A 19,857-nucleotide genomic window follows, 5' to 3' on the forward strand; every position below is an offset into this window, starting at 1 on the left:
CATGGATCCCCATCCATCTCGTCAACTACTCTCTGCGAAGCAGCGAACTTTGCTTTTTGTTTACCGCACTGCGGAGTCCCTTTTTAGTTTATCTATGCCCTGTTGTTGTGACGCATGTCTCCTCTCCTCCTTCATAGGTCGGCAATTTTTAGAAGGCTTGCCACGATCGGGGTCGTTGCCAGATTCATAACTGAATTTACGACAGTACAAGTTGCAGTGCCGTAATACTCTGAAGTGTTCTCCAGCGCGGCCCTGCCTGTTCCAAGGGATTTAACCAATCGCTCGATGATCATCTTTACGACATCACGGGCTGGGAGAGCGTCGGACTAGTGCACGCCAAGAGATAGAGTCAACCATTTCGAATCCGGTGTATTGTTTGTCGCTCGCCGGGAAGTCTTATATATTCGCCCCTCGTCCATCGACGAGAGCACTGATTCCGACAACGAGCTTCCGTTGGTAATCTTTCCTTCTGGGCACTGAAACGTTTGCGGGGATTCAATGCTGTCATTATGGATATTATCCTGGCAATGAAGTCACCACCCACCAAGAAACGCAGACAGCGTCGTCTAAAATAACAACCCTTCCTCGAAAATCCACCATTGTCTTATTCGGTGCTAAATAGATAAAGCTACGTCTTAGGCACAAATCCGAAGTCGGGAACCATTCGGAACCCAGATGACAGGAGCACCTGAAAACTGGGATGCCATGCGGCTAAGTCCTTGTTCTCGCACTGTTCCCTAGTCACCACTAGATCAGCTTTTACCTCCGGAGTGAACTGCGGTATCAACTCGATGAGTGGTTGCATTTCGGTGCACATTAATTTTTACGATTGGAACCATGTTAGCCGTTATAGTCATATATATGTCCATACAACATACCAAGTTACATATGTAATAGACAATCGTAAATTTCAGTGATCATCGTTGAAGAAAACCGAGGCCAATATTGACGAAAGCTACAATTCACAAGGCTATTCTGTTTTTAAAGTTCGCTTAGGATTCTGTTTCTCAGACTGTACTGCAATCGGGGTCGAAAAAACAGTCATGAATATAGGAATATGGCCGAGAAACGGAGAAATGGAACGCGATAGTGGAAAGTTTGGAGAAAATCCTACTATTTCAATGAAACTTTAGATTAAAATTATTCTTTCAGTAAATTTAGTGCACTCCAAACCAGCATATGTAGGATGCAAATATCGCATTACGGTGAATACTCTAACATATTTAATGCATATGTTCTACATACTGAGATTTTCTTACATGAGAAACCAACAAAACCTTTCACAAGTGAAGTGTCGAACGCCCGATTTCCGACTATTTATTTTTACATTTTGGAATTCGACCGTGGAAGTAATCGCGATTTCGGTGTATGTGTAAGATTCGAAACCAAGGTGCTTGCGGATATCATAGACAATCCATTAGGAAACGTCAAGTTTTGTATAATAAATGTGAGGGGTAAAAGCGTTACAAACTTAGCTCAATTTTCTTGAACTGAATGACATATGGGTAGATAAACATTTGCCGATAGACCGTTGTGTGGAATTACACATACGTGCGGACAGACCTACAAGGACGGGATAATATTTTAGTCGTCCCCATCCCCTCATCAAGGCTTTGCAATTGCTTGGTTAGCGGTCAATTATATGGAAAATATATTTCAAATTTGAATATCGAGCAAAATTTATCTTCCATATTTTCTACAGAACCTTAAAAACGGCTGTTTAACGTATCAAAAGAAGTAATTCATAATCAAGCAAAAATAATCTGAAAGAAAGCACCATGATACATGTTTCGCCAAATTAGTATCACGTGAGAGATTATTGAATTTCAATGTTTGAAAATTTACAACCCAGCCTTCTCTGGGTTTATTCTGATATGTTCAAGATAATACTCAACTTGAATGGGACTTCGAACGCCCAAGCGTCTGGTGATTAACTAACTTTTTTTGACAATTTGCATGTATTACGTGCATTTGGAAACGTCCAAAGAAGTAACTTTTTATCTCAAAATGGCAACTTTTATAGTAAATTCGTTTATGGTTTCCAGTTTCGTAATATTTCAAGTGCAAATCTATTCATTGCCTTGAGTTCAACTCGCACTTATTTGCCGCATGGTTGCTAGTCTATTTTAGCTTTTCTTTTATTAAAACATTTTAACATTTGCAGAGACTGAGTATTAAATGTGCTTCGTAATGTCAATAGACAATTATGTACGCATTGTCATGTAAACAAATGTGTTTTACCGACTTTTGGTGGGGCTAAGTGGGGTGAACTCTTCGCACGGACGCAATATATGTCCAAAGCTGTGCCGAGTTTATTTTATGAAATGAAAATTCAGTGATTCATCGAAGTTAGCTGAAAGATAACAACGGCAAATCGTGAAAATGAAATCATCGACTACCATGAAAAATACAGTTTGCAATGAAAATATTATTACAAGTTTTGCTCTTTCTGTATTTGCATGTTTTTGAGGATATCCAACTGGGACCGACACGAGATGACATTTTTGCTAACGCCCACTGGGAACGACATGACAAAATATGGCCTAGCATATTCGCAAGGTAAACATATTGAAAACAGCTGGCACCTCATCGGTCATTTTCTACCCCCTATGATTATATCACGTTACATGTTCTCCCTCCCAACACCAGTCCTTTTATTATGCGTTGCGTATACTTCCCTTGCCTCAGTCCTTCCTATCTGTACGATGAATTCTTCGACAATCTTTCAGAAGTCCTTACTGTAACTTCCTCCTCTCTTCCTTTCATTGTCTATGGTGACTTTGACTTCCCTTTGCTCTCCTGGCCTAACATTCCCGGCCAGCCAAAAACATCTAATTTGTTCCTCTCATTCGTCTCTCCCTTTGTTCACTTTCATGAACACCTGTCCTGCTCTTCAGTTCAACAGCACCACAAATCACCTAAATCGCACTCTCAATCTAATCCTCTTCAATATGCCAGGACGGCTCCTATCCCAATCTTCTCTTGCTCGTCTCTACGTTGCTCCTGTTGTCCATCATTATGTTCTTGAGGTGCAACTGCCACGCCTCAACTCCCATATTACGCGCAAGCCCAACTTTCGTAAGAGCAATTTTGAGGGTTTGAACTTAGCTCTGGTGTCAACCAACTGAGTTCCCATTCTCTCACCATTAACCTGCGACCAAGCCCTCATCTCCGATTATTCCATCCTGTCTGATCGCCTTTCTAGTTACGTTCCTTCCTCCCCCAAATACTTGAGCTCTTACCCATTATGGTTAACCACGGAAATCCATAAAAACTACGTCTGAAACAAACTGCAAGGAAAAAATGTTTATCCATCGGAAGCCATGCAGTCTTTGGCCAGTTTAGCGCTCTGTGATCTTCAGTTAAATCCAGGAAGGATTATTTGGACAATGTTGAAGTCGAATTGACAAATTCTGGTCTCACATCCGTAACGCCAGCAATGCCTCCCAGTCTCCACCCACTTTTATTAAATTATCTGGCTCCACTGCTACCTCTCCTCAGCTATCCTGTGACTAACTTTGCAGTTACTTCTATTCAGTGCATAACCCCTGTCCCTCTTCTTTGCCTTTCCCCCTTCTGAATATAGTTTCCTCCGAATCTCTTGCCGTTCCCTTCCATGCTCCCTCTTTGATGGTTGATGCCAATGTCGGACCCGGCCTCGATGATCTTCCCAACCTCTTCCTGATTAAAACCTCTAAGCTCATTTCCCTTCCTCTCTGCATTATTTTCAATAAGAGCCTCGAAGAGTGTCATTTTCCCAGCCTATGGAAGTAAGCCCTTATTTTTCCTATACACAAAGGCCCAAAATGTCCGCCCTATTCGCTCTCATCCTGTTCCAAGATCCTCGAGAGATATGTCAATGACTGGTTGACCACCCACCTCGGCCACCTTATAGTTGAGGAGCAGCACGGCTTCATAAAACGTCAATACACTGCTTTCAATCTTCTGGACTTCACCAACTAGCCAAATGCCTTAACTCTTGTCAGGAAGTCCACGTCATTTACACGGACTTTTCTAAGGCCTTCGATTTCGTTAAACACGAGATAATATTATACAAACTCACCTCTCTCAACATTCCTCCATCACTTATTACATGGTTTGCCTTCTACCTCTCCTTCCGATCCTGTAGCATTTCCTTTGATATTTGCACTTCTAGTTCTTTTTCCCTCTCCGCTGGTGTGCCACAAGGATCCATTCTAGGGCCTATTTAATGTTTATTCTTTATTACCGACATCCCCTATACCCTCACATGTCCTTGCTTGTTATACGCTGATGACTTCAAGCTGTTTTCCTCTGTTTCGTCCCCAATGGATTGCACTTCCCTGCAGGCAAATCTGGATTCTCTAGTACATTGGTGCATAGTTAATAAGTTGGTTGTTTAATACAGCAAATGCCACTCGAGGTGTTAGTCGCTTAATCGCTTAAAACCTCCCCCACCCTTTTCTCCTACTCTCTTAACGATTTCTGTCTGTCCTACTTGAACTCTATCCTCGACCTGGGCGTAATCTTCGACGATAAGCTCAGTTTTGACAGCCACTACTTTGATATCATCAACCGTGCTTCCAAAATGTCAGGTTTCATACTGCTACTGATTTCACCTCGGTCCAACCCTGCATAATGCTTTTTAACTCCCTCGTTAGAAGTCTCTTTGGGTATTGTTCCGTGATTTGATCCCCCTTGCGTAATTGTTATTGTCTTGCCCAGGGCAAATTCACCCGCTCGCTCTTCTTTAAGATGAACCTCCCCCGTACTATCCTGCCCGCTCTGTGCTTTTCGTCTCCCTTACCTCCAACAACGTAGAATATTCCACGATCTTTGCACCCTCTTCAAACTTTCTACCGGCCTAATGGACTGCTCTGCTTCTGCTATTATCGTTCTTCGTAACGTGTCATACAACAGGTTTAACGCTGTCAGTTTCGGTGTGCCCTTCGCGGAGCTCGAAGTCTATTTCCATTCCCCGATCCCGAAATTATGTCAGAGCTATAATGCACTACAGCTTGGTCCCGTAGACTCCTTTTCGCATTTTCTTTTTAAGTGTAAACTACTATCTTTGCTTTTTCCTCCTTCTGAGGGCAATATGCGATTGGAATTTTTTCTGTTTATGGTCCCTTTGATAAATAAATAAATCAGCTGGGAAAATGCCTGAGTCGATATCAGATAGACAAATGTCTGCGTCAAATAAATGCCTGTTTCGGATAAAACGCTTTTTTACATCAAACAAATGACCCACAAAAGTGAGGAAGCGAAGCTTAATCACTTGCTGAATGAGCTGACGCTAGACGACCGTACCCCCAGGCAATTGCTTCGAGAAATGAAGCAGCTGGGTGGAGATAAGGTCGGCTCTGAGCTGCTTAAGTCCCTCTTGCAGCAACGACTCCCGGAGCGCATCTTGTCCTGCACGAACTCGGGATCGCTGGAGTTGTTGTCTACCACGGCCGACAAAGTACATGAAGTGGACGAACTCAAGGCCATGGTGACGACACTGGCCGACGCGGTCACAAAGCTCGTAGCGATGGTTGCTACTTTGCATTTGGGAAGCAAGCTTCCTGTACCTGTACCACTATAGGCTGCTGGAGGACTTGCAGAACAAGACTTTGATAGACCCTGCAACCTCATTACAGATGTCAGGGAAAATGTCCACCTACCAAAATGACACTCTTTCGATAATTTTCAAGAAAGTTGCCGACCACCGCACTCGCGCACTCCTCAGAAAGTATCGTAACATTTCTACAGAAAGTAGTTTCTCCAAGCCGGTTAAGCACGACGTGCAGCACCACACCAATATTATCGCCTCTTAAATCTTCTCAAAAGTGCGTCCATCTTTACGCCAGAAGCTTTCTATTGCAAAGAAAGAATTCAACAATTTAATGAAACAGAGTGTTTGCGGACCTTTCAATACCTGTTGGTCCTCTCCACTTCAATTGGTCGCTAAGCCAAACGGTGAATGGTGACCATGTGGCGGTTATAGGCGTCTGAATGCTCAGACAGTTCCAGGTCAATATCCTATTCCACTCATCTATGATTTTGGCAAACGCCAATGAACTTCTAAGCCGTATCACCAAATCATGTCGCTCCCGAAAATGACTATCTGCACACCTTCCGGACTCTTCGAATTCACCAGGATGACTTTCGGCTTGTACAACGCTGCGCAGACGTTCCAGAGGTTCAAGCACTCTGTCTTGTGAAACTTGAACATCGGAACATCTCGAGTGCATTTTTCAACGTCTCCTTGAGGCCGGATTTATCCTAAACGTTGAAAAATGGAGATTCCTCCAGAGTCAAGTAAGCCGCTACTAGATAACCCCTGACGGTATCCAACCTGACCCAGACAAGCTTGAGGCAATAAAAAGCTTTCACCTACCAACAACAGTAAAGGATCTGCAAAGGTTCTTGGGCATGTTAAACTTCTATCGTCGTTTCTTGCCCAAGACCGCTCATCACCAAACGATCCTGAACACCTACTTGCCTGGCCCCAAAACTAAAGACTTCCGCGAGGTTACGTGATCTGCTGAAGCCGTCCATGCGTTTATGACAGTCAAACAACAGTTCGTTGATGCGACACTACTGGCATTTCCTCAGGCAGATGCATCCCTAGCTGTGTTCGTCGATGCCTCAGATACAGCGGTAGGTGCCGCTCTTCGGTTGCCGGATTTGATTCACCCATTGATCTTCTTTCCAAAACAGCTCAGCCCCGCTCAACGCAACTACAGCGACTACTATCATAAGTATCATAAGTTACTTGCCGCATACCTCGCTATAAAATACTTCGGTTTCTCCCTTGAGGGCAGGCCGTTCACCATGTTCACGGACCACAAGCCCCTTAGGCGTAGACAAAAACCGGACAAAGCGTCCCTTCGCCAAGTTCAGCACTTGAGTTATATATGAGCCAGTTCCCTTCTGATATCCAACACACGTCTGGAAAAGACAATGTTGGCGCAGACGCTTTGTCTCGAATCTCCGAGGTGACAGTCCCCGCCGCGGTCGAATAAAAGGCAATCGCCGAGGCACAAAAAGGCAACGCAAAGCTCCAGAGCCTGAAGGTAAGCTCCAAATACAAGTTGAAGGAGTTTCCTGTTTTGGGCTTAAACTCTTATTTACTCTGCGAGACCCCAGATAATGGACCCAGGCCATTCATTCCGACCCCATTGTCGCAGGGAAGTATCTCACGCAATACACGATCTTGCACACCCAGACATCAGGACGACGAACCGGTTAGTCCGTGAACAAGGACGTAAACGCTTGGTCCAGACAGTGCATCGCGTGTCGGAAGTGAAAAGTCAATAGGCACGTACGAAAGGAAGTAAGTGTATTCTCTAGGTCAACCAAGCAGTCCCACACCATTCATCCCGAAATCAGCGGCCCTTTGCGAGACTCGCACGGATTCAAGTATTGCCTTACAATCATCGACAGGTTTACGCGGTGGCCTGAGGTAATACCTCTGTCTGTCGACAGTCGATTCCGCGCTTTGGTGTTCCAACCGTAATCATCATGGACCAGGGAATGCAATTCGAATCTACTCTTTTCGCGCTTGGCTTCAAGTGGCATAGAACTACTGCATTCCATCCACAGTCTAATGGTATGTTGGAACGTTGGCACCGGACACTGAAAGCCGCCTTAATGGCCCGCGACGATCCATCGTGGTCGTGGTCCTTGTCTTTCGTCCTCGTCGAGGGCGCAGAGCAGGATTAAGCGACTCAGGAATGCTGCGTCTGCTTAGGGATGCGATTTTGAAAATGCGACCAATTCCACCGTTCCGACACGCGACAACATCTGTGGTCAATACCCCCCGGGAATTTGAGACGTATAGACAGGTCCTCATTCGGGTGGACGTTCCCCGGAGGCCGCTGCAACCACTATACTCCTTTAGAATTCTGCAACGAGGCGAGCATTTGTTCACGCTCGACGTCCGAAGCGGGCCCAAATAGGTATCTTCAAAAAAAGCGCCGGGGAAAGGTCAGAGTGGAGTGATGTGATGGGACATCGGAGGCGCAAACCTAGGCATCATTATGAATTCGCCTTCGCCGCTGCATTCAATGGCCACCGTAACAGCTGACGGACTGATATGAGACTGGGGTGACAAATGTCATCTATGACATTTGGGAACATTCTCATAAAACATTCTAATCCTGACCGCCGACCCACGAAAGTGATAACAGTAAATGTGTATTAAACTAATTGATATTGAATGATAATTGGGGAAAATCAGTACCCCAAAGGCGCGCTCCTTAAGCTTTCGAGCTGTTCATATTCAATTATTTTCTTTAACTTACACTTTTTCCTTTGGCAGTATTATTATTGCAGTAGAATTATTATCAATTTGTATCTTAGATTTTGAGTTTTGTAGTATATTTGCGCTAGAAATCGTATCAGGGCACACAGCTGCTTCTTATCAACCATATAGGTAGAACCCTTAATCAAACCTAGAATACCTTAGCAAGTAGAGTCGTATAAACAATTATTTACTTCATTGTATTTATGTACGTTATCTCATTGATTAGGAAATGCGATATCTTATCGCGAAATTTTCAAACCGACTGGGTACAAAAAAATTTCAGTTAACATGATAAAAACTCCATTAGCCGGTGATAGTGAGGGTTTGACATATTTAGGATTCCAATGTTTTAGCTTAAAAAGCTACGCGTGTATTTCGATAGAATAGACGACAGTAGATTCGCTGCAGTCCGCAAAGACATATCAGTTTCAAGTGAGTTCCTGTGTATCTTAATTACTACACTATCGAATTAATCTCTTTCTGATGCAGTGCGGTATAGAGTGTTTAGTGGTTATATTCAGTGCCATTACATGCTATCTTGGACGTTCAGTAACCATCGTAATTTGGGAATGAATTTATGGTTGTATCGGCTAGAGTTTATCTTAATCAAAGCGGATATCGATCTCTTGAATCAATTAGTCATAATCGGCACACGGCGAGTGCATTGCTTTCACTTACATAACGATTTGTGCATAGCGCAAAAGATGTCTCCTCATATACATATAGTATTTTTGGGTGCCATGTTTTTAAAATTGCAGTGCGTCATTATCGCGAAAAAAATTAAGTGAAATACCAGTTTTCCAATCATTTTGATTATTCGGAGAATATGAGAGAGTATGCAGAATATATTCCTCAAACCCAGTGCAGCAACCCAAGCAAAGTGTCGGCTTGTTTAATAGTTTAAGTATCTCTTTGTTAATGGCCCTCTCCTCCTCTCAGCCGAAAAGTCCGCTGTTAGGATTCTCGAAAGTATCTTGTTGCCCTACCTATAAACTTATTTAAGATATATTATCATCTTACAGTGTAAGTAAATGTTACTCTTCCCTAGGAGTAGTAAATCTAAGAAAAAAGTGCCTAACAATAATCATAAACGAATCATAGGTGGATTTTGGGTGGCTCCACAATTTGTCTGACTGGATGGCACTATGACTGCTAAAAAGTTTCGCATTGTTGTGGAGGTCACCAATTTTATGATGTAGCATGAATTCCTGGATTACAACAATAATCAATTTGACTTAGAAATTTATCATATTTCTACAAAAAAAAACCCTCGCACGTACTCATATGGGGTGATAAATGCGGGTGCACCGATGCACTGTTATCATACATACCACCTTGTGCCCACTTTCTATTTGTTACCGAACAATTAGTGGCTGATTCTACTGCTGTCGTTGCTGATATACCTACATATATTTGAATTTCCCTGTAATTACGATACCGAGCGCACCTAATAGTGATACTAATGCTACGTACGTAAACGACCATCATAAATTCTTTATTTCTGTTTGCCCAGTCGATTATCACACAGACCTGTTTTGTATACAAAAAAAAATTGATTGAATTCTGATGGAAAAATACAGGTTCATACAAAAACACATAAGTACATACGTCCTAATGAAAATTTTCCCTATCGGAAATGACACATCGACCCAGTTTCCTTACCACCAAAACAATAATTCGATTTTAAAGTGCTAAAATTTCGATTACTGCTTCGTTTTATGGCTCTCAGATCATTGCCCGACAATTATATTGCTAATTTAATGCAAGCAGTTTTATAGCAATTCAGTGATTGAGCTAAATTCTGATTTCATTAGAAATGAATTGTTTTATTACTCAATTGAGGTTGTCTGAGCAAAAAATCTCAAGTAGAAAAGTCTACTGTGTGTGTCGGGCAAATTTTTCAATTCACCCATGATGTTGCAGCAAAATTCATTTTCACTTTGTGATGTGATGTGATGTGAAGATTACTTGATTGTAATATCCACTCCTTTCTTGTGATATCTATTATTTCATTATTTTTCCCTCTATTTCCCAAACAGACATAATAGTTACAGTGAAGACTATCAATCTTCCTCTCCAGCCTTTGTACCGCTCAGAAACGAGATCGGCTCGTCTTGATCGGTTGCGCCATTTTGTTCGATAATGTGCCTGATCTCGATGGATCCGAGAAGTTCACAAATCACCATCTAGGGTATCAAGCCAGCATTTTTTTTTCTTTTAGGAAGTTGGGAGTCCTAAGTCCTCATCTACTTGATGCCGGACCGGACCAAATGGAGAGCAACTTGCTCCCACTCTTTATGGTCCCCGGACTCCTCTTTTTGAGTTTAACATCCAAAGTTCGAAAAGCAAAATAGAGACGAAGACGGCTACGGTTTCGTACCAGGACAGAGGCAACTGATTATCATCACTATGAGCCACTTCGGTCACGCTGCTCCCAAGGCAGAGGCGAGGCAGCATCTGATATGTTGCCTCCGTTCTGGTATGAAACCGTAGCCATCTTTGTCTATCTCCTCCTGGTACGAAATCGTAGCCGTCTTCGTCCCTCTTTTGCAGCATTATGTATTTCGGGCGACCTTTTGGCCGTTTCCCATCGACTTCGATATTCAGACCAATCTTCCATCGAATCCATTGTCTTTTATAGTCGGTCAACACTCAGAACCATAGAGGGCGTGGACGACACTGCGGTAAATTTCAGATTTGAAACGTTTGTTGATACGTCGATCAGAATAAACGCTAGTTGTGGAACGCCACTTCATCCAAGTTGCACTGATGCGTGAAGCAATTTCGTTACGCAATTCGCCATTGGCTGATAGTGTAGGGCGGAGATTCACTCGAGCTCCACATCAAAGTAGCGCAGCACAAATCATCACGACTAAAATTCACCTGAGCAACTCGATTACTTGTCGATGTCAGGATGGGCGCCGTGGGGCCGGTGTAGAAGCTGGAATCAGTCAGTTGTCAGAGGGTAAAAAAAGGCTTGAGCATCTAGGATCGCCTTAATTTTACGAGAGATGAAAGCTATGATGTTAATTATTTACAATTAAATAAAATTAAAAATTTGTTTAAGAAAGTTTTATTAGCTAAATTGGTGACCCCGATAGTCGCAATACCTTGAATTGATTTTTGTGTGATTTTATAATAGAATCGGGAATTAAATTGTTGTTGTGGCCTGAAAAGATTCGCTGGCAAAGGGTGGCCTTCCTGTGTACCAAGAAAACTCGTGAATTTGTACCACCGATACAAGTTTTCCCCGTCCGAGTAGAGAACTCGGATTGGCTTTGTGTAAAATCCAAAAAGGTTTTCCGGAGCGTGTCTGTCAAGTGTTGTTTTTGAGTGAATTGTCGCCCGTGGCTGTCGCAACAGTTGTCACTGGGAGTTCCTACGGTATATGAACAATTCGATCCAACGATTTTCCACTTGTTTAACGTTCAAACAGGAAGCAGCCAAATGTGTTTGTAGCCCCAAATAAAAACGTCGCTCCCAGGCACGGAAAACCTATAGTTAAATTTCGCAATCGCAACCTGCGTGAACCATGAAAGGTCTTTCATTCATTGCTATCGCTCCTAAGTTATGAAAAAAATCGTCATTGTCAAATCGAGTTTACAGGTGTCAGACAAGTACAAGGCTGTCCGACCAGTCAAGTGGAGAAATGCCCCCCCCCCCGCAATCTCCGTTGCTGGACTGCTCCTCGGACGTGTCGACTTCAACTCAATTGCCCGAACTAGGAATTTTGGCACACCAGCAATAATCTATTTTTTTTTTATTTATTTATGTAAAGATTATTATTGAATTGGCTCAAATTAATAGATTTAAAGGTATTGTGAAAAGTAAAGCAAGCTAGGCCGCAGGAGCCGGTGCAAGGTTTTTTGTTAAAGACAAAGTTGGGCAGACTGTGACCTCTGGCGCTCTGCTGGTTTGCCTGGTTTCTCATCCTGTTATTAACATTGGAGCTTCAGTGAGTTCCGCTTCGATCGTGGCGCACAGTTTTGGCAACGTAACCTGGAGGTCTGGTTCCGCCAATTGGAGGCACAGTTTGCGCTCGCAGAGATCACTGCTGATGCCACGCGCTCGTCGGTCTCGACGAAAAGACGATTGGGCTCGTCGCCGACGCGGTTCGCGGTTACCGTCTCTAAGGTAGCAGCAACAGTAGTAGCATTGCATTCGGGAGGTAGGTCCCGAACTCGTTCGCGGCCCGCCAATCGAAATGGGCGATCGGGTAGTCGGGAACCTCAACGAGTCCTGCAATTTGCTGATACCACCGCATCTTTGTCGACAAAGCAAAGGAAATGTACCAACCCGTGCACGTTTACGATATCAAAAAACTGAACTCGTTGAGAACTCCAGCGGCGACTACCGAGAACGCAGCTCCACCCTGTTTAACCGTCTATAATTCGTTGAGCAAGCGCCATTATCTAATCGACGTGGTAGGTATCTCGGAATCATAAAGTGGTCCTGCAACAATTCAAACTCGCGGCGGCAAACCCTCAACTATACACCCTTATTGCTTCAGGCAAGTGGAAGTAAGGCTAGGACTTTGACGAACGTTTTCATGGCATTCACATAGTAGGCGCAGAATTCCCAGGTCACTACGGATTGCTAGTGGAGTCCTGCTCTTATAGACTCCGTCACCTTGCTCAAGAAAACTTGCCACCTGCTCAACTGTCACCTTTTCTATAATTCGCGCGCTCCTTCAAAAATACAGCAACATAGTAATCGGAATTAGTCTCTCGCGGCCAGCTAAGCATGATGTGCAGCATACATATCCACACTGCTAGTTCCCCTATCTTCCCGAAGGTGTGGTCCTTAACATCACAGAAGCTCGCTGTTGCTAGGAAGGAATTCGACATACTCTTAAAGCAGGGTATTTGTAGATCATTAAATAGCTGCTGGCCTGCTCCACGGCAGGTGGTCCCAAAGTTCAATAGGAGCGCCGACTGGAGAAATTTGTATTTCTTCCAGTAGGCGAAAATCTTTTGGAAAAAGTCGTGGCCATTAGAGTTACATTTTTGTATGACTTTTAACGAGTTGGTGGTCCTGGCTATATGTAGCCAATATGAGTAAGAAAAAAAGGTGGCCCTGTACTTCATATACAGTCGTCAGATACCTCAGTAATGCTTTCTTCAATGAGGTATCTACGTATTCACTGTCTCTGGAAGGTGTTCTTAGATTTGCAAAAGCCAGCGAAGGCAGCACGCGGAAGACGATTAAAAAGATGATTTTAGAGGATAGTACAATGAACCTAACAAAAGGCGTGAGTGCTTGCACTAAACTAAACTTAAACGATTTGGTTTCATCACCTCAACTGCTCTCATAACAGCGGATTTTGGTTGTGTCCCAACTTGCGTCAGGCCAAGGAAAAATAAAGCAGTTTACATACCAATTTATATATCAAAGATATTAAAGTTAATTACAGACTGGCAAGTGCTAAACAAAGCCCCACTCTCAGATCAACGTTATGTAGAAATCGGACGGATAATCTGTAATACAAAAACGGATTGGGCAAGGTCCAAAGAACACAATAAAGCACAGATCCCTAAGCAATTAAGGACTCCTTTGGCAATAGCGCTTTCATGCGCATCGAAGGTGGCTTAAATTTTAAAACGCCAAAATAGGATGAAATTGATCCCGTATTAATCAGTTGAATGCTTCACATGATGGACTGGAGAAAGATCCACTAATTGTTTGGACGGAAGTCTATTCCCACAAGGAAGGGTTCTCTGTCTTCTGTTATGGCTCGTGATAATGGGCATTCTGCTGTGGCTTCTGGAAGAGATAAAAGCCCTGGCGCAACCACTTGCAATGCAACCTGTATACAGTATTTGATCCCTTGAATGTAACTTTGCAGATAATCGACAGTTAGTGCCTCCGCAAGGAACTCACGGTGAATGCAAGACTGCACGATTTATGTTCGCTAGAAATTTTAGGTGGGGCAGCTATCAGCGCCTCACCTTATCAGGGGTGGAAATTCAGCTGGCACAAAAAGTCAAGTATTTAGAAATATATTTCAACTTCAAGCTACTAGCACTATATTAAGGAACAATATTAACAATCCTTCACATTGTTCTGGTGTTACGGGACTGCGATAGTGATTTTACTGGCAGCAGTAGAATGGTAATCGCATCATTTGAATTTGTTCCTTCAATCAAGTGGCATTATCAACACTGAATAGAAAGATCATATCAAACTATAATAGTTGACGTGGAGCTACCATCTGAAACTGGTCCCAGAGCGAACCTCTGGCATTCGACCATCCACTGTCAAATGTACTCTGAAGAGTCACATTCCAAGAATTAACGCAATATTAGAGTCTTAGCGAAACAACCGGCAGCCTTTAGAGCGGCATTTTTATTGTCCCTTACGAAGTTACAAATGAAAATCCTAGTTGGGTTTCTAGTGGGACATTACTCCTTAAACTACCACGTTGGGGTGGTAGTCTCAGCTATATGTAGCCGATCTGAAAAAGTGAAGAAGACGATCTTGAACTTTATATGCAAGTGCCTGGCCTAAATTCCAAACGAAGATACCTCGGTAAAATTTCTGCAACGAAGATCTATTTATCGGGAGAAACGCAGTAAAGCGGTTCCATGGTGGAATCGAGAACAGCAAAAACTCTGGAAATCAACCAGATGACTTCTGAATCGTGCTATAGAAACTAAAAGGTGAAAGAGAGGCTTCAATGCTGTACAGAGTCCTTAAAGGGGAGAGTCATCCCCAAACTCCCAAACTGAGTCAATGCAAAGTCTCTTGGAAATGCACTATCCGGGAGAACAGTAAATTGAATTAGACAAGGGCGGGTTAGCGGTTTCTGCCAATCTTTCAATACGAAAGTGTTTCAAAAGAAACTAAAACACTGTGAGAACAGTGGTTAGAGGTAAAAAAGCAAAACCACCTATAGTATCCTTTGAAGATTTCATGTTAAAGGAGACTAGAGCAACTTCTACGAAATATTTTTCCGGCCAGTTTTGCTCTGAGCTACATTTCATCGCAAAACCTTGGAAGAATGACTATTGAAACTCAAACTTCAAACATTTGCTGAATATCATTCTCGCGAAAATGTCTGAAGAGACTGGTTGAGTGGTACATTTTTGTGAAGACGCTACGACTGCCCCCTCCGTTAAATGAAAATATACATGTTTACCAATGTGAAAATCCCTTCCTCACCACTTCTTATTTTCCATGACAGCGGACTCAATTTTGAAAGCCAAGTAATCGAAGGAAATTTGTGATGCTACTTCTGTCAATTGTGCTGCCCGACTCACTGTTGAGTGAATTGCAAAATCTGCCAATCTGCGGATTGGGTGGCTATACTATGGGTTGGTCGCGGCCTCAGAAAAATATTTCGAAATATACAACGCGTCGTTGATTTGATTGACAGTTGGTGCCTCAGACACGGGTTTCAGTGAATTTAAACAAGATCACAATGATTTTGGTTACAGAAGGGAGGAAACTCGGTGGCATTTCCAAAGATGAGGGGAATAACCCTCCAATTTTCCGAAGTAAAATATCCAAGAGTTATTCCAGATGAAGAACTTCTTTGGAACCAACATTTGGAGGCAAGAATGAAACCAGCTCCCAGAGCGTTGGCAATGCGGGCGGACTGTAGCTTTGGCATGGGGACTCGGGCCTCATGTGATAATTTGGATATACGTATCACTAGGCGAATTATATGGGTCAGAGAGTCCAACCTGGCCCAGGGCAAATTCCTATCTGGATTTGTGCATTGCTGACGCGCGCTTGAACTTTAATTTTAGGAATCCTCAACGGAAACTACAGACTCTTCCTTACGATAGCGACCATAACGCTATTCTTATTGAAGTTCTGTTTGATGGACGAAGACTTCGCCTTCTGCCGATGGACAGTGGCGTCCACAGGCTGAACTTTAAACAAACAAATTGGAAGAAATTCCAAGAGAGGTTTATTCGGGGATATCGAGAGGAATGCCCACCTCTTGATGGGGAAAACGATAGTACAATTGCACCAGGTGACAGGAACTTGAGCAACGAGGAAATACTTCAGTATCTTCTGAAGCTGGAGAACTTGACGCTGGAAACAATTGAACAAGTCGTCCCTAAGATTAAACCTCGCAATAATATGGAAGGATATGAAACTGCAGCCATAAAACGGTTGAAAAAAGTGAAAAGCCTTCTGCTCACTCGCGTCAACAAAATCTATCGGAGATATGGGGACTATCATCATCCCATATTGGTTGAGTTCAAATCACTTCTAAAGATCGCGCGGGATCTTATCCGTCAACATTACGTAAATGAAGTGAACTTCCAATGGCGGGAGAAGTTAAAGGGTATTTCACCAAGCGATCCAGATTCCATGTTTACTAAGATAAATACGTTATTCCGGAAGAAGTCACGAATAACTGTACCGAGAATTAAAGTCGGTGGCAGCGAGATACAACACCTTATTGACTCAGGTATAGACACGAATAGTGTAACTGCTGATGCGAAGGCAATTACATCGTGATGGATGATGCTCTGAAACTCGAACTTATAGGGGAGCACTTTGAATCGGTTCATCGGCCCAGAACGGACTTAGAGCCAACGCGACTTTCGGAAATTGTAGAACGAGATGTCCACAATTTCAAATATAGCCTGAACGGCACCACAGTTCTCCAATTTAGCTCTGCGTTGCAGGCTGATCTCATACCGAGTGATAATCTGCTTGATTACTTTGTCTCATGTGTTGAGTTAACTTCCATATTCAGAAGAGTAAACAATAAGAGATCATCCGGTATGGATGGCATTCCCAACGTGGTCCTCAGGCATTTACCAGACATTGCCATTCGTAATTATTGCATTTTGTTTAATAATTTATTGAACAATTCCTTCTTTCCAGGACAATGGAAGAAAGCCCGAGTATTCCCGATTTTAAAGAGAGGGAAGGATTCATCCAGCCCTCAAAGCTACCGCCCAATCAGTTTGCTGCCTAACATCAGCAAGGTGTTTGAGGTTTTGGTATTGAAAGCCTTGAACGGGCATATAAAGAAGAAGCAATTATTGCCGAACGCGCAATTCGGATTTCGATCTGGACATTCGACAATACATGCAATAACGAAGGTAACGTCTGATATTTGCTGGCGGATTAACAATGGTGAGTGCGTAGGCGCTTGCCTTATAGACATGGAGAAAGCCTTTGATACCGTCTGGTTGGATGGACTGATTTTCAGGCTCCTGACGAATGAGTTTCCCAGTCACATCGTAGCGATGATGTGTAGTATGCTGTATGGCAAATGCTTTGTCATTACGGACGGAAATCTCACTACTAACAGAGAATTTCATGTTCTGAATGGATTACAGCCAGGGACAGTGACTGCGCCTACATTTTTTGCGGTATTTGCCGGCGAATTGCTCAATTCTTTCGATTTTAATAAATCTCCTAAAAGGTCGTTGGTTGCCTTTGCTGACGATCTGATAGCCTACACGGCGCACAAGAAGGTAACTGAGGTGCAAATTGAACTTCAGAAGATGTTCAATGATATTAAGTTCTTCACGAACAGTTGGCGGATGAAAATCAATACGCAAAAGTGTGAAACGATTCTGTTTCGAAACTCCTTGGCGTATGCCAGTAGGAACTTGAAAAGGAATTGGGGAGATTTCCACATTGTCGCGAACGAGGATAGTTCTGAGCGCATTCCTCACAAGAAGTGCGTTAGATACCTGAGTGTGCGTCTTGACGAGCGTCTCCAATTTAACGAGCACGTTAAAGTCGCGCTAGAATGCGCTCGCAAGGCATTCATGTCTCTTCGAAGACTCTTTTATGCTCCACATCTTAGCCGGAAGGTTAAGATTATTTGCTATCTTACTTTGGTTAGACCGGTGCTTACCTACGGGTGTGCTATCTGGTTTAATTTGAGTGCTAGCCAAATGGAGAAAATAAGGATCTTTGAAAGGAAATGTCTACGTGCTTGCACGGGGCTTAATAGGACTGCTTCGTCAAACTATGAGCACTATATAACTAATGAAGTGATGTATGCAGCAGCTGCTGTGCCAAGAATCGACACAGTTATCGTCAGATTGATTCGGAATCATATAGTACGATCTGCTTCGCATGGTGAGAACCCTTGGGTTTCGCAGCCGTTCTACCCAAATGATGGGTATTGCGAGAAAACTCTCACGACAGGCTTCATTCCTCCCGAAGCGTTCGTGTATCTTGACAGGAATGGTTTAATTCTTGATTCTGCCGGTGATCCGGTTATGTATCATATACATAGACGGGCCACGGACAAAAGGATAGAATACCCCCCGAATTTGACAGTGGGGGCTCCGGGATTCGACTGGAGATACTCCAGAGCGAGAGCAATTGACATTAAGCGGGATGAAAAAGAGAAATCTTGGTACTGGTGGCTGTGGGATGCCGGTTAGCGGTGGCCGTGCTCAGTTCTGCCATTTGCTTCTTGGTGGGGCTTTGTAAATATGTACACATTGAACGGGTGCTGATTTTGTCTCCAGTTGTAACTTATAAATACATACGTTATTATTCTTTGTTTTTTTTTTGTATGGATGTTATTGTAAAAAAAAGAAAAAATGTATAATATAAAATATATAATTATGATAGTTTTAAGAACAATAATTTAAGTTAAAAGTATCTTTTGAAGCGATCAAATATTTATTATTACTTTTATATTTCTTTATTTGCCACTAAGGCCAAGTGAATTCTGTCGGGTTTTTGACCATTTCCCGACAACTTATTGTAAAATTAGATTTTTATTTCTTATTGTTTCTCTTCTCTGCCTGTAAATTGTTATTCGAAAACTTTGAGAGCCCACAGTGGCCATTAGATTTAAGTTATTTTTTGTTATTTTAAAAGATTGTTTTTTATTGTTCATTTTTCCAATCTATATACTATTGTTACCTATTTCTTAAAAATAAAAATGATTTTAAAAACATCACTAGGCTGATATTCGGCCATGTATCCATAGTGCGAAGGGTAAAGAGGAGACAAACCTGTTTTCACTTGAAAGCTGCTTGTAGTGTCAATGGAAGATTCTGCCGAATTGGGTTCAAGTTATAGACTGATGTATTTATGTCAACTAATCACTAATTTATTTCTCACACCAAATGTGCTGATGCAGCACTTTCCACATAGTCCCATCATGTCCCAGATGTTTCGTATCTTTTTACACTAGTCCCTCTGCGAATACATTCGCACGCGACAGGATCTCAGATTACTGTTTACTAATTTTAACCTCACGTATTTACGATACGGAAGTCTGCGAGATATATTATTACAACTATATTTTGGATAGGACTATGAGCAGGGTCTTGAGGAGGTATAGTATTGAATATTTGTTGATGGGGAAGGTCATTAATTGTAGTTTTATTAATGCCCCAATTTATAATTAGAATACAGTAGAATCCCAATAATTTGTATGGTTAAGCGACTGACGATTTGGTACGAAACATCGTACGAATTATCAGGATTCCATTGCATTATTATCGCATGATTGTATGCCAAGATTCACTTTCCAAGACGTCACTTCTGAATAATAAACTACTTGGACAACAAAAGCAAAAAATTACACGGAATCGAATCGTCTTGTGAGAGCAATTCCTTTTGAAAGGGAAATTGTGAAC

The 19,857-nt window shown here is 42.6% G+C and overlaps 1 protein-coding gene across 3 annotated transcripts in view; it reads left to right on the plus strand.

The window, feature by feature from the left end:
* Nucleotides 1-19,857, plus strand: part of LOC119656952 (beta-1,4-mannosyltransferase egh) — a 111,587-nt gene that overhangs the window by 68,036 nt on the left and 23,694 nt on the right. The window contains exon 1 of one of the 3 annotated variants that reach the window (XM_038063669.1): nt 8,585-8,704. The exons of the other annotated variants lie outside the window; for them this stretch is intronic. The gene's annotated coding sequence lies outside the window, so the exon portion shown is untranslated. Of the gene's footprint in view, nt 1-8,584; nt 8,705-19,857 lie in introns of those variants that run through there. 3 annotated transcript variants of the gene reach the window in all.

This window comes from Hermetia illucens, chromosome 5, assembly GCF_905115235.1.
Source record: "Hermetia illucens chromosome 5, iHerIll2.2.curated.20191125, whole genome shotgun sequence".
Taxonomy (NCBI): domain Eukaryota; kingdom Metazoa; phylum Arthropoda; class Insecta; order Diptera; family Stratiomyidae; genus Hermetia; species Hermetia illucens.